Source organism: Malurus melanocephalus, unplaced genomic scaffold (genome assembly GCF_030028575.1).
Source record: "Malurus melanocephalus ecotype Western Australia unplaced genomic scaffold, MMel_1.1 scaffold_61, whole genome shotgun sequence".
NCBI lineage: Eukaryota > Metazoa > Chordata > Aves > Passeriformes > Maluridae > Malurus > Malurus melanocephalus.
The window spans coordinates 2,114,173-2,125,663 of NW_026623293.1; positions in this window are offsets into that span (position 1 = coordinate 2,114,173).

Here is an 11,491-nt window from a genome sequence, read left to right on the forward strand (position 1 = left end):
CACAGGGTTCTCTAGCTCTGGGCTTTGGTATTGATTACAGAAACATGGAGGGCTTAGTCAGGACAYGAGAACAACTTCCATTGATTTCAGTGTTGTCACTGATGTAGTGCTTTGTTTATTACAGCTGGGTAAAACACAGCAGATATTGTCAYGCTTGCTGAAACCACTGAACTACACACTTAGAAAGCTCCTAGATAAATCAGATGTTTTCAGATTGGATGGACTCAATGAACTGCAGTATAGGGCACTGAGCAACTCCATGGTGAAATCTGAGATTTCTGGGAGAATGAAAAGAATATGAGAGGAGGACATGGTGAATAAAAGGATAAATAAACATATATATAAAAGAGAACCATAGAATGGCTTGGGTTGGGAAGGACCTTAAAGACCACCTAGTTTCAATCCCCCTGCCCTAGGCAGGGACACCTTCCACTAGACCAGGTTGCTCAGAGCCCCATACAATCTATCCTTGAGCTTATAAACATGTGTGCATGTGTGTACATACATATATATATATATATATATATATATATATATATATATGGAAAAATGGAGGAAAAAAGAATTAAATCATATTAGTCTGCAGGAGATGATTATAAATGGGTACCAGCCTGTATGAACCTATCAGCTGTATATAATCCCAGATCATTCTGATTTCCTACTACAAGAAACTAACAGRYTCATACATGAAGTGTAAGAGGATAAAATGACATCACATATCTTGACTACAGAAGAAGTCTTGACTGTTTGAGATGACTCTCTTGTGTGTAAGCTAAGGAGACTAGTCTGCAGGAAGCTACATTTGTCAGTCCAGAGTTTATGCTCAGAGTTAAGATATTAGTGATTTACTATCAGAATAGGGGGAGCCACTGAATGGGGATTTGATCAGTCGGTCCTGAGCTCAGGGATATTTAGTGTTTTCATTATCAAATTGGATGATGAAATAAAGTTTGGTTTTTATATTTACATGAAGCTGAGAAGACAAAATTAAGCTGACAAATTGCAACTATGATCTGCAGAGACACTGACTGCTATTAAACAGTCACAGGTGCAAAGTTCTATCTTTAAGTAGAAATAATGAATTGTGCAAGCACAAAARGAGGGAAAAAAAGAAAATATTAGTTAGGTAGCAGTTTTGTAGAAAAATATCTGTGGTTACTAAGAATCGTAGGCTGGACAGGAGGTGATAGTTTCAGTGGGCTGACAGTGTCTACTGTGGCAAAAAGAAAACAGATACATAAATTAAAAACTGAGTTTATGATGTCTTATGGATATTTAAAATACTTTGTTAAAGAAACATCCATCAGATATGTCTTTCAGAAGCAGTGCCACAAGCCTTTTGACATGTTTTCTAGTTTAATTTCTCCTCTTCTGCCCTGTTGTCAAAGGCCAAATTTTACAGGTTGCCACTAGATAGTAATAAATCACAGTCAAGCTATCTGGTTGCACATACGCATGGTTAAGTGAAGCCCAAAAGTTACACAAGAGCACAAGGTGATTCACGCTAAATAAATCTTTTCTGACATAGATTCATAACATCCCAACTCTCCATGGGCAAAAAGCACAAATGCTGTACAAATTCTCTTCCTCCTCCACATCAGCAAAAGAACAAGATGTGTCTACCACTTACACATATACATCTGAAGGAGTGGATTAAAAATCATCTTTTTGCTCTGTCAGAACCTTTTTGTTTCTTGTTCTCAGAAGCTTTTCCTTCTCAAGCCCAAGCCCAGCTTATCACACACAAGCAGAAGTTCTTCAATATAACTACATGTACAATACAAAATGAAGCAGCTGAAGGCAAAAACTGTGAAATGGAAGTGTTCAAGGCTTTCCATCTCCAACAGCGAGAGTGACAGTCTCACAGTTTCAGTGATTTGGAGATGGGCTACCTTTTTGCCCCTTCTCTCTTTCCTTAATATAGAGGTTTGGTTGCCTTCTTCCTATCTCACCTTCTCACCCACCACATCTCTTCATTCAGTTTGGGCTAAAATAGCTGATTTTAAAGTGCCAAAGTAGATTAGGGAATGGTCCTGGAGCTGTAGTTCACTGGTGGGAAAAGTTCCTCCAGAACAAGGGCAGTCATGTCTTCMAGTGGCATGGCTGGGTCTGGAAAAGGAGAAAAGTTCAACCTTAACACAAACACTTTTGAAGGATTCAAGGACTGCTCAGGGGCTCTGCAGGACGGAGAGATCATTATCTCATGCAACTCATTCCTTTTGCTTACTGTGAAGCTCGATAGCTTCTATTTTTAGCTGCTGTTAAGTTTACTGCTGAAACAAGGATAAGTGCTTCAATTGCAGTAAACAGGAGACACTTTTCAGGCTCTGTACACAGTGTGACAACACAGCTACATAAATTACTGCACTATTGCAGGCTGATGCACACCACAGCTATGCTCCACTGAGCAGGCTTCTATCAAAAGTCTCTGGTAGGTCTGTCTGCAAGGACAGTCGTGTCAACCCAAGCACCTACCAGCAGGCTGCTCTCTGCCTGGAACTGCAGAGGGACCGAGAGAATAACTCTGCAAGCTAAACCTCTCCAGGGAATGTCAGCTCTGATGACATTAAAGATGAAACTTTGGAACTGCCAACTGCTTTTGTGGATAAGTCAAACCCTATTCTTCACAGTGACTCACATACTGTCACAGATTGCAGYAGAGCTATTTTCTACCTTTGTTTGTCCAGGGAGGTTACCAACAATTTTTTTCCCCCTTTTCTCCCCAGTTCATGTGTTCCCATAAGAAATAAAAGCAAAATGGTCTTCCTCTTACTTAGACTTCCCAGAGAGCAAAAATACTGGCAGTGATGTTCTTCATAAAAGATAATTTACAAAATCTGTCCTAATCTGGCTACTCTGCAGAACACCTAAAGACAGAGTGTGTGGTGGACTGCATGTATCATCAAAATGACTAGCTGGGTAAACAGCTAAYGGAGAGAAAGGCTAAAACAGTTTGGGAATGGTCTACTCTGACAGTGTCTRTGTTGGATATTGCCATGACAGAAGGCTTCAATTTTGTCCTGATGTGATGGTATATGCAGCTGGAGGGCTGCTGCAGCAGTGCAACAGTTCATAGAGCCCTCATCCAACACACCAAGTGMAGGGCAGTGCCAGGCTCACCACGGAGTCATTTACACATCACAGGGATGCTGCCATTTTGCTGATAAGGCTAAGTGAGCAAAATGAACTTTGAATGACTGCTCCCATCTGCCAATATTTGCTACTCTGAAAATGGAGGCTGAGCRAACCTAAACTTTGAAGCAGCAAACAACACATGAGCACATCACTGTTCAGCTCCAACCGGCTCTGAACTCAATTTGCTTTTCCCTGCCAGCAGAAAAGGAGAAGAGATGTAAAGGAAAATACTTTGTGTGTTCCCTCAYGTTTTGTGGCAGTAGAGGCATTCGACAGTGCCAGCTGATGCCACATCAATGTAAATGCCACACAATGGAGTCTAGGAGGGGAAAAAYGCATTTATGCTGAAGAAAATGTTTTTCCAGGCCTATTTTCTAAATAGCTGAAAAAAAGCAGTACTTTTGACTAAGCTGGCTTTCTGACTTGATGCCCTAGCCTACAGGGTGCTGTGGTAGAGGGCAGAGTRAGTTGGATGACTCCTAAAGCAGGAGAAAAATTGCATTCCTGCTTTCAGTCAGAGCTGTACTTTGGAGGAAAGGAGAAGAAGACAATTAAAGTTGGTACACAAAGCTGCATATCTTTCCAAAATAAAATTTAAAGCTGAAATGCTGATTTTTTAAAGCACACAGAGGAAACATGATTTTACAGGGTTGCTGCAGGCAAGTGTAATGCACAGTATGTTTGATTCATCCTTGCTAGAACTGTAAAAGGCATTTGAATTACAAGGCTTGTTATCTTCTAAGATTACTCCTTGGTTTCTTTACTCCTCTAAATGGTTGATATCACTGGTTTCTGTACCAAAAGAGAGATGGTTGCCTGGAAGCTATAATACCAGTGATGCTTTCCACTCTTAAAAGAAAAGCAAAAGTCCTGAGCTTCCGTGTTTGTCTGGTTTTTAATTTTAAGGAAAAGTGTGATTTTCAAATTATGAATTTCCTTCTATTTTGTAGAACAGTGCAAGAAGATAAGGTGAAGCAGAAAGAAATGCAACTTTGYATGCAGGCATACAATGCCAGATTGATGTTAGTAAAACAAGCTAGAAAGTATAGTTCCTGGGGAAATCTTCCTTCATGTGTTTTTATTTTAAATAGGGTTGTATTTCCAGCATGATCCCTCCATGCCAGCAAACCTAATAGCAGGTTACTCATTCCTTCCCTTTCTCTACATCCCCCTTAAGACCCATTCAGTTGCTTAAGACCCATCAGCTTTCTGGAAAAGTGATTAGGAAATTGATTTTGTCCCYTCTAACAGTTCTGCTAAAATCTTTGTGGTTCCCATTTGCTCCTGAACGGCACAAGAGAATTGGCTGCGTCCCAGGGCCTTTCCAAGACAACCCCAGCGCTTCTGGCAGAATCGGTATTTTGTTGGCAGATCTGTGACAAAGTATTTTGATATTACCAYGAGGACACCCTGTGATATCTGTGCATCTCTCCTCAAATTTTCAAGGACTTACATCAGGCCAGCCACTGTGCAAAGTGATGCCCTGGACCTGCAGCTGACAGGGCTCGCAAACACCTTCTCTGTTGGTCCCTCAAAGGGTATCCAAGGTAAAAACTCCAGCTCTGCTCTGGTTACAGATCTGTACAGCTGGGCAAAAAGGAGGCGACTTGGCACAAAGCAGGAAAGCATTAGGGGTGGATTTATTTCCAGCCCCAAATGATCCCAAAGGGGCAATTTTCCACTGAGTGAGCCAGGCTGGCCCAATCACTTATGGCCTCAGCCATAATGAAGAAGACCTAGCAGACAGTGGCACTCAAATGCACTGTGCAAAAATTTCAAGCAATAAATCTTTTTGAAAATTCTCTTTTCCCTTCAATTCATGATGTTTTTTATCAGCGCAAAGTTATCTTAACAGACAGGGCAGCAGCACCTGCCTAGAGGAGTTTCCTCACATTACCTTTCTTCTAGTAAGCTGCTCTGAGATATTTATATATCATCCCTATTTTACAGGTGATGAAACTGAAGCACAGGGGAGTTAAGTGACTTGCCTCCAGTCACAAAGCAAATTAGCAGCCAAGCGGGGAAGAGATCAGTTCTCAGCCCAGAGCTTTTACAAAGTGCATTTCAGGCTCAGGGAAAGATTTTCAAGGGAGCCTTGATTGCTCAGTGGTGGCACTTCAGTAATAAAAGTTGAGTTATAGCAGTGTCTGCACTACTCAGACCCTGGTTCATCCCCAACATCATACTYTGTACCTCTGGAAGGAGCAYTGCTGCTTTCCTTCAGAGAAGGTTTTGAGGGACCAGCTCACCAAAGTTAATTGGCTACTGCTGTGTGTGATCTTAGCCACGAGCCAGTAATTAACAGCTGCATTTATCCCATTTACAGGGTTCTATCAAGTATTTTCTAGTTCGMAGGTTAACACAAAATATTAGCAGTACACAGGGAAAGAAACCTTTCAGGCTGGAAGGTGTGCACGGCACCACAGGTTGGGAGGTTGTTCCTTGTGGGATACAAAGGTTGGAAATAGGTTCCATGATTAGCCAGCTAYCTTCACCCAGGAGAAGGGCACCACTGCTCATCCTGTATGTGTGCCAGCTCTGGGAGGGCACATGGATCCAGCTAACATTCCTCAGAGATGGGCCAGGCTCCCTCCCTGGAGACACTAATACTGATCCAGCAGCCCATGTTCTGCCTTCAGAAGTTTTCYTCTACTGGGAGAAGAGGAAGTGAATTAATACAGCTGTACTTGCTTATCAGAACTAGATGCTTGTCAAAGAACACCAGTGAAAAACAAAACCTGTCCCTCTACCATCACAAAACACCAACAAACATAGTCCCCACCCTTTTTGCCGAAATGCAAACCTGGATCTCACTAAGGGAAGGACAGGAATGGGGCACTGTCTTTGCTGGGAACACCCACGAAGATCGTGCAGATCCCTGTGCCCAAGGGACTCCAGCCTCCTGTACTTCCGCAACTGGAATCTGCAGGTGCTATAATTCAACTTCCCACTAGAGGGTAGACAAAACTCTTCCTGTAAAAGGATCGCTTTGGAAAAGCGTAGAGTATGTAGGAAAGCAGCATCTGATTTGGAGAAGCACATCTGTGAAGCAGCAAAGAGTAGGAAAAGAAAGAATATGTTTATACCATCTACAAGAGCAAGGTGGGAGCATTGTTCCAACTTTCTCTCGAGRAACATAATCTCTGTTTTATACTTTTAAATCAAATACGGCTGGAGTGGCTATGTTGTTATAAACATGTAAACCAGATTTACAGAAAATATAGATTTCTGATTTTCAGAAACAGAGCTGGAATTACGCCTGCAGATGCTATCTTACAAACAGYGATAGTGGCCAATTAAGAATTTGAAATAGTTAGAAAGGATAAATACAAGGAATCAGAGTTTATCACTTTGGGAGTGAATTCACCCCCTCCTGATGGCCTGGCTAGAAAACCAAATGGTGCATTTATCTCTCTCTTTTCTTATTGACCAGYCTACTCTTGCAGGAAATAATGGCTTGTGTTTTCTCCTGACACATTTCTCYGCTGCTGAAATGCAGACAGGTTTCTCTGAACCTTGCTGCGGGAGGGGAAGTATGGCTGCAGGCATCAACACATCTTCCTCATCTTGCTCTCCCGGAAAGAGCAGTTTGCTCTCCAGGKGAGATTGCCTGTCTCAGGGAGCTCCCTGCRTTGCAGATAAGAGCACCGTGAAAAGGTTTTCTCACCACGTATCTGACTTCACCACAGCAAGTTTTCACACTGATTCAACAAGCCCAATGCTAGGGAAGCTAAAGCAATTCAAAGTTTATTTTCTAGTTTAGTCCTGTATCAACAAAGATATCCTAAGACCCCAAAGCATCACCTCTGTGAGCTAAATTACTTTTCYGAATGGCAAGCAAAGATTTGTTTCAATCTTCTGCAACATAACTTGTTTGTGCTGACAGAGGTAAGAACCAAAGAAGGCCCATCAAAGCAGCAGAGAACTCATAAGCATTCCTGCAGCTGGGAYTCCTCCCACAGCTGGGATAATTAAAGGCTGAATTAATTGACAGGCATGTCCATGTTTGCTGTCACAAGCACTGCATTTATCTCATCTGCCCCCTAAATAGGTGTGGGTTTTTGAAAGGAAAACCTCTGTTGCCCTTCTGTTGTGGATGGGTCCCATCTGCTGGTCCCACAGAGTCTTGTGGGTGGCAACAACTCTGTCTGCAGTCACATGAGTTGCTGAAACTCGGTGTTGCTACAGGCAGCAGTCTCAGCACTGGACACATCAGAGGMTAAATAGGAGATGTGCCCAGAAAAGGATGACATTTGTGGCCCTAATGAGCCAAAGAGAGGAGCCCTTTGGGCAGCCACATGTGTTTTCACTGCAATAGGGCACGTGAATCCGTGGCAAAGAGATTTTCACAGTGCAGTATTGGGAGCAAAKGAAGAAGTATTAATCCTGAAGCACAGCCACACCAAATGGGGTTCAATTATAAGTTCTCTGTCTGACTTGCACTTGTAAGGTGTGAATGGAATGATGGGTCTGAGGGATGCTGGCATGGGCTAAGGAGGGCTGTCTGGAATTTGAAAGAGGGCTGCAATCGACTACACTGTTTCACATTTCCCTACATTGTGGTTATCAATTCCTCAACCACCTATCCTTGCCATGATAACTGCAAGACCTGCTTCAAGTGATGCAGATCTCATGCAAAAATCTCCAGTCTTCATCACTCCGAAAAATAAAGTCATATTTGTTTTAAGAAAGGGTTTTTATGGTTATACAAAAGTCTGTGATGGGAGGTGAAAAGTAGAAAATCTCTCTTTCAGGGAATCAAGAAGCTGGATTTGCTAAGGAACAGATGGATCTCAGCAGTTGTGCTCTTTCACCAAGYAGTTGCCTCAGGGTGGCAGTTGATGCTAAATTTTGTACAAAATTTCCTTTTCTTGCATGGGTTGATGATATTGAAAAAGAGAGAGATGACCTTTATTCTGAGACCYTTTTTTTTCCTTTGTTTGTGAGGATTTTAGAGATATTGAAGACACTTCAATTGGCCTAGAAAGATTAAACCCCACACCTGSTCTCAGCTGTAGAGTAAGTCTTCTGTACCTGTCTTCCTGGGGCCATGAAATGCATCATCTCATCAGCACAAGTTTCCACACTACTGTTCCCAAGCAGATGAGCTACAGATACTCAAGGGTGAAATGCTGCACTAAGTGACATTTATAAAATGGATTTTCTACAGTTATAATAGTGACTCGGTTACAATTTCACAATATTCAGAACATTTTCACCATAATCAATTCACACACATACACACAGGCAAAGGGACATGTATACATCTATATCTGTGTGGAAAAGTACCCATCAAAATTTCCCCTTGGGTAAATGAAATACATCAAATCTCTCCACATGCATTTCTCCACAGACATGGATTGCACCTTGAGGAGAATGAGTGTCTGGGGTATCAGCCCAGGCCTTGTCACCAATGAGGAGCAGSTGAGGGAGCTGGGATTGTTTCACCTGGAGGAAAGGAGGCTCAGGGGAGACCTTATCACTCTCTACAGCTGCCTGAAAGGAGGGTGTAGTGAGGTGGGGTCGGCCTCTTCTCCCAGGTAACAAGTGATAGGAGAAGAGGGAAAGGTCCCAGGTTGTGCCAGGGGATTGTATGTTAGAAAAAACATAGATCCTGTATAGATTGTATGTTAGAAAAAACTCCTGCTCTGAAAGGGTTGTCAAATGCTGGAACAGGCTGCCCAGGGAAGCAGTGGAGTCACCATCCCTGGAGGTATTTAAAAAATGTATATATGGGTCACTCAGGGACGTGGTTTAGTGATGGACTTGGCAATGCCTGGTAGGACCAGTTGGACCTTATGATCTTAAGGACTGTTGGACCTTATGATCTTAAAGGTCTTTTCCACCCTAAATGATACCAAGATTGTCCTCCACCTAGGCCTGCAGAGGCAACATGAGACCTTGCTGCTGCTTATCAAAGTGATCAGCAATTGCTCCTTGCTGCCCTGCAGACTTCAGCTCAATCCAGCTGCTGCCATGTTAATGCTGAATATTATCTGTGTATGTGTGCTAAGGGAGAGCATTAGGAAAGAAATTGCCMTGCCTGAGATGAGAAATTCATTTGATCCCCGAATTAGGATTGACTGTCTCAGTATCTAGTTTATTTGGGAAGAAATCAGATGCRTTGATTTCAGCTAATCAAATAATTTCTGACAGAATGCTTCTTTCCTGTAAACTGTTGAATCAAAAGAATCAAAAGGTTTCATGTGGATGTCTTTAATCTGTCAAAAAGGTTGATAGAAAGCAAGTAGGCAGCATGCAAGCAAGCTCCCCACCTGACCAAGCAGCCCCAGACAAAGAGCAGGGGAGATGAATGATGGTGGGATGGACACCTCTGCTGCATCATCCATCAGCATGGTCCAGCAGCACCCAGCTCCTCTTTTGGATGGAGCAGGTTTCCATCTGAAATTCTCTGTAAGAGGACAGAACAGACACAAAACTTGGTATTTTTGAGAAGCARAATTTGCTTCCTTTCTCAGATTTTGCACAAAAGCCAGCACTGCTGGAGGTGTTGGCTAAGCTGCTACTCCAGGTACAGATAATATTGATGTGAGTTTCTAGGAGAGAAGTGCAAGGCTCAGCTCTAGGATGTTTAGCAWGACGAAATTTTCCATCGAAGTCCAGATTATGCAGGGAGCTCACCCTTATTATATTCACTAGCGATTTGGGCAATGGAGTAGAAAGCACACCCTTTAAGCATGCAGATGACAAGTGAGGGGACTGCCGGTTTGCTGGTAGACAGCATTAGATTCACAGCAATTTACAGAAATTGGAGAAATGGTCTGAAAAAAACCAGGATGCAATACAATGAGGACAAATGCAGAATTTACATTTCTAGGAAATTAATCAAAACTCCACAAATTGGACTATGTGCTTAGGCAGCAGTACTGTGGTAAAGAATCGAGTGGCTGCGTGGGTCACAAGCTGAACATCAGTCAGATGTGTTCTGCTATTGTGAAAGAGGCAAACAGCACAATGGGATGTGGAAATAAGAGCACAGGCTTCAGGTAGGATGATTAACCTACTGCTTTTGTAATGTGTCTCCTGGGTGGCATGTGTGGTCCAATACTGCACTTGGAGAAGGAGGGGGACCTGCTGGATGGGGTGTTCAGTTTCTGAAGAGAGGTTCAGAAAAATAAAACWAAATAAAAAAGTTTGTGAGATTGAGAGCTGTTCAATCTAGGAGAAGGACCACTGAATGAAAAGTGATGGTGATCACACCCCTGACCTGTATCCAGAAAGCAGAGTGCCTCCAGCTAGGGCTCTATCAGGAAGATGTCAGGCATGAGACCTTTGGGCACAGAGAAGCAGAGCAGTACTTTGGTAGAGAGATAAATTTAAAAGACACAGGAAAAGCACCTGCTGGGACTGCCAAGGATATGACCCTGTCTGAGGCAGCAGATGGACTGCACATCTTGAGGAATTTCCTCCTACCCCCTCTCCTCAAATACCATGGGAAAAACCCCTTTGAATCATGACAGAGATTTCAGGAGAGACCAATATTTGGCACCAAGATAGTCCCTCARAGAGGGCTGATATCTGTGCTCGGGTCTTTGCAGTTAATGTGCCATGAAAGCCGATGGATTAGACACTCTGCTGGGGTGGATTAAGTTTGCTTCAAAGCCGGTGGCAATGCAGCAGTTTAGACCTCTTTAGAACACAATGTGTAAAACCTGATGCAAAAGTGTGGTTAGAGGTGGCCTCCTCAGATCCCAGTGGGCCATCAGTCATGGCAATAAGAAGCAGGAAGGTTGTATGTTGGGAAAATGCAGAATAGTGGATAAAATGCCTTACCCCAAACAGCCTGAACATGCAGAGCATTGCGTTTTTTATACCYTTTACCCTTTCAGACCATTTCTTTAACACATTGCACCATTTCATTTTTTTAGCAACTATTAAGTAGTTCTCTTTTAAACAATAAAAAGCCAAGGTCAAGCACAGAAGGCTTTTCCTGACTGTCTTTTCTTCTGTCCCACGGTGACATGACTTCTTGCCTGTTTCTCTGTTTTTGAAAATCTTGATAAATACAGTAGAATGACACTCACATTTAACAAARTGCTGGTGTTTTAGCTGAAGCTCATGCCCTGATGGAGACAAATATGATACATCAGCTTGTAGCAGAGCTCCCCAGCTGACCCAAGCGAGGTAGGTAARGCCGATGCTCTGTTGATTCAAGTCCTGCAAAGCTCAGAGAGAAAAGATCTAACCAAARCCCTTCAGTGACCCTGAAGCACTTRGTGAAASGTGGCAGAGAAAGGCAAAGCAAGAGAAAGTCTCTGCAGAGAATAGCACTTCCCTTTCATATATTTGATTTAGATGAGCACAAAGTAGCCAGAGGAAAAAGATTAGATAAAAA